The sequence below is a fragment of the Oryx dammah genome, unplaced genomic scaffold, assembly GCF_014754425.2.
Source record: "Oryx dammah isolate SB20612 unplaced genomic scaffold, SCBI_Odam_1.1 HiC_scaffold_17, whole genome shotgun sequence".
Taxonomy (NCBI): Eukaryota; Metazoa; Chordata; class Mammalia; order Artiodactyla; family Bovidae; genus Oryx; species Oryx dammah.
Genome location: NW_024070201.1, coordinates 672,329 through 677,082, shown reverse-complemented (window position 1 = coordinate 677,082; position 4,754 = coordinate 672,329). Strand labels below are relative to the sequence as shown.

General features: G+C 36.6%; 1 pseudogene; it reads right to left on the bottom strand.

The window, feature by feature from the left end:
• Positions 1 to 708: 708 nt before the first annotated feature.
• LOC120876119 lies at positions 709 to 3,041 on the bottom strand (annotated as a pseudogene).
• Between the last annotated feature and the right edge of the window lie 1,713 nt (positions 3,042 to 4,754).

Genomic DNA, 4,754 nt, shown 5'->3' with positions numbered 1-4,754 from the left:
ATTGCACTCTTGGAAAGATAAACATGATAAAATTTTCCACTAGCTAAAATAAATTTACAGTATTTACTATACCTTAACTCATCATATCAGTTCAGTTCAGTTCAGTCACTCAGTCGTGTCTGACTCTTTGTGATACCATGGACTGCAGCATGCCAGGTCTCCCTGTCCATCACCAACATCTGGAGTTTATTCAAACTTACGTCCATTAAGTTGGTGATGCCCTCCAACCATCTCATTCTCTGTCATCCCCTTCTCCTCCCATCTTCAATCTTTCCCAGTAACAGGGTCTTTTAATCACATACAACATAAATTTATAGCTTCCATAGAGGTGTATTATACCCCACAACTATACATATTTACATAAAAAAAACTGTAATCTTCAAAAGTTTACTTCAAACAAAATACATATTTTGAACTATGAAGTTATGAACATTTTTATTATGATCAATATAAATATTCAAATAATAAATAAATAAAATAATAAAAGTTTTCATCATGTTCAAGTTTCATCATGTTTCAATCCTGAATAATCATACAAGGCTTTCCTGGAAAGAGCAATTCTTCTCTGAAAATAAGGATCAGAGCAGCTGACCCTGCGTGATTCTGCTTCTCACATTTATCTCTATGTAGAGATACAGATAATCATACAAGGCTTTCCTGGAAAGAGCAATTCTTCTTTGAAAATAAGTGATACGTTTCCCTGCTACCTCATCTTCTTGTTCTGGTCCAGAGTTTTTTAATGGCATTTTTCATCTCTCCATTTCTCAAAGTATAGATTAAGGGTTCAACATGGGAGTGATAATGATATAAAACACAATCAAGGATTTATCAACAGGTAAGTTACAGGGTGGTCTCACATATATGAAAATACAGGGCACAAATAAGAGAAACACCACAGTAATGTGGGAGCCACAGGTGGACAAGGCTTTGTGCCTCCCTTCCTGACTAACATTTTTTAGGGAACACAGAATGACCCCCTAGGAGATGAATAAGAGCGTAAAGATGACCACGGAGATTGCCCCATCGTTGGCCAGCACTGTGAGGACAGTAATGTAGGTGTCAGTGCAGGCAAGTTTTATCAAGGGGTACATGTCACAGATGAAATGATCGATGACATTGGGGTCACAATAGGGAAGGTTGCAAACAAAGAGAGGATGAATTACCCCATGCAAAAGCCCACCAACCAAAGTAAGTAGCAGCAACAGAATACAAACTCATTTATTCATGGTTGTCAAATAATGCAGGGGTTTGGAGATGGCCATGGAGCAGCCATTGGCCATGACCATCAGTACCGGGGTCCAGCCCCAGTTGGATCCAGGGTATCCTCAGGGGGACGGCATGGGCATCTGTAAGAAATTATTTAGAGATATAGAGGGAGATAAAGAGGGAATGTCACAGTTAAGAAAACAGAGGAGAGAAAGAGGCTGATATTCCTTGGTTTACACAGGAAGCAAATAAAGCCTCAGACAAGGGACTTTCCCTGTTCATGTAGGCCACAGGCACCCTCTCGGTCTCCCGAAGGAGTGAAGATACAGAGTGCCTTCTCGGTCAGGTCTTAGAAGCCCAGGCAAAAAAGTGAATGCAGAGAGCCTCTGTGCTCCAAGGGATCAGCCTGAAAAGGAGAGTAAGAGAGAGAGGAGAAAGAATTGAAAGAAAGAACGACACGGAACCAGGCTTTCGTGGAACTGGTCCTGGTCCATCTCTTTAGTTTTCAGGGAAGCTTTTATACTTTAAGTTGTACATAGAGATAAATGTAAGAAGCAGAATCACGCAGGGTCAGCTGCTCTGACCCTTAACAAAAGACAGAGTGTTCTTTGCATACCTTTGTTCTTACAAGGGTCTTACGTTTGTTTGCAATATTTTCTGGTCTGAAGACCGGTTAACATTTTATGGCCCCGTCTTTCTTTCTATTGATAAAGGTTAGTCAATCAGAAAACTTGTTTTTCCTTAAGATCTGCTTAGTCTTAAGATAGTGATAAAGTTACATTCTTACATAGTAAGGACACAATGATTTATAACAAAGAAAGGGGAGTACAGTGATTTACAACAAAGAGAAAATTCATTAACTCAAAAGACTGGTATTGCTAACATCAAAACAACTATATTTCTTTTTCTACATTCCAATTACATAGATTAACATACTCCCAGGTGCCTAAGGGTATGGATGCCTGGGGGCAATCATTAACTCAGCAATGAAACCCTTCACCAACATGATTTTTATCTTTAGAAAAACCCTATGCTAACTAAGACTTTCAAAATATTCCAAACTCTCTATGCTGTTTATGGTTGAGAGGTTGTGAACAATCATGTGCATAGTAGCAAAAGTGTGGATAATCCTGTCACACAAGCTAGACTGCCAGCAGAGAGGTTTGACCTGAGACACTCCTTTTATATGCAGGAGACTATTAACTGGAGCTCTAAATTAATTTTCCAGAGAAAGGTGGTCGGAGATAGCCCATGTTTATGTCAGCAGAGTGTAGTATAACAGACAGATTTTGGTTTCAGGAGTACATGCTCAAGCAGATCCAGGGGACCCCTTGAGTCCTGATCCGCCTTGCCTGTCAGGCCTCTTCTGCATGACCTTGTCATGGGTGAGTTCGGGGAGTCCCTCAAGTCCTGATCCGCCTTTGCCCCTCAGGTCTCTTCCTCATGACCTTTTCCATGGGTGGCATCTCCCATGCTGGCTCCTGGCACACCAGGAATATTATATCAGCACCACCAAATAAGTGCCCTATAAAATGTTGTATCATGCAAGCTTGGAAGGAAACAGTTTTCTCCTCACAGAGTAAGCCTATAATCATATTTGGAGTAACTGCAGTAGAATAAACACCATTGAGAAATGATAAGTAACTAAGAAAGAAGTACATAGGGACGTGCAGAGTTGGGCTGAACACCACAGTTAGGACACTGAGTAGGTTGCCCATCATTGTCACCAGGTAGATGAGCAAGAAGACAACAAATAATTTTCTCTGACCCTGGAGGCTCTGAGCGAGCCCCAAGAGGACAAACTCAGTTACATTGTTCCTTTTTCCATAGTGCTTCTTTGTATCTTATGTCAGAGTTTTGGAAAAAATTACCTGTACATATAATTATTACTAGAGACTTCCTGAAATTTAAGATAATTTGTTTACTCATCCAACTACTGAGCATTAAGCTTTATTATGATTCAGTAGTTTCAGACATTATCATATAAGGCTGATAAAAATATTGTCTTGAATATCAAAATCTTACAAAGTGGGAAATAATCAAGATACATGTTGAAAACGACAATTTAATTATTAGCTAAATGTGTTTCCACAAGTCTCTTTTCATCTGGAAGCTAATGAAATTGTATTTAAAATTAATGCCTTATGTAAAAATTTAAAAATGAACAACATTTTAATTAAAATGTAAAGAAACATATTCTTTATTTTACTTTCAATTTATTAAGGAGATGGCGGTCTCCATTCTAGGAGTGGAAGGATCTTTATAACAAACGATTGAAGTTTAAAATATATATATTTGACAAGTTGAAATTTCTCTTTAGGATTTAGGAAGATATACAGCAACATCAATTGAAAAACATAGTTAGGAAATTGATGTGTATTTGGGGGATATACATAGAGCTAATAACTAAAAAAGATAAATAACTGAGAAATTTATGAATAAAAATATAAATAAAATATAAACAACTACTTAAAGGAAGAATGCATCTAAATAGCCGACAAACATAAAATGCTGAAGCTCACCTGTGAACAGAAAGGTAGAAATTGCAGCAACTACTTGCTTACTAAAGTATTACCTTTGTTTATTGAAAGTCAGTGGATCAAGATCTACAGATGCTACTTCACCTTTTCAATTTTAACAGCTTAATAAAGAATGTTTAGAGAACACATTAATTGAAAATATCATCAAAATTGCAAATATCTGCCCATGAAAATATGCTAAAATATATACACTTGAAATTAGTATCTAAGGCAACCTTATTTTACTGAAAGAAACTTTACTTCAGAGCATTAGAATGTGACAATACCTAAAAGAGTATTATAAAATAGAATCAATTTTCACATAGTTTAGAATTTACAAAAGATTCCTAACACTGCTGATTATGAAAATCACAAAGGAAAACTCTTAAAAGACTGAACTCTCACACCACCAATGTACTCTTGCAAAATAAAAAATCTAGTGTAGAATATTGTGTATAAATGCAGGGTCTGGATTACCTGCATAGGAAACAGCCATCCAACCCACTTTGTGAGCTCTGGTGTTTTCTCCTTTGCCCTTCATTTCTGGTGCCAACTCTGTGACCACAAAAAACCAAATACATGTAGCGTCACTTTACTATGAATTGTTTCCATGTGACCAATTCCTCCCATGTTTTCAGAAAACCTAATTCACCTCAGTATTTCAGAGAAACATTACCTTCAAATTGTTCTTATTTTCAAAATGTTCAAAATGTTCTGTTAGCTAATGAACTTTGACTCTTAATGTGAACAGACGTCCTAAATTTTGATAGCTGCCAGGATTTCTCCTAAATACCAACAAATGTTAACTCAACATTTTGATTGGAGAGAAATTTGAAAATTGTTTCTGAATTGTTTACATAAAAATGTTGCTGTATGTATTCTATACAAATCACAACAAAATGGTGAAGTAACATTTATAACATTTTGAGTCTCAGTTTTTGTATCTTCTCTTCATTGTTGAACTTTATTTTTCCTGAAGGATGGAGAATGTCTATATACACATACTTTATTATAATTTGAGTCTACTAT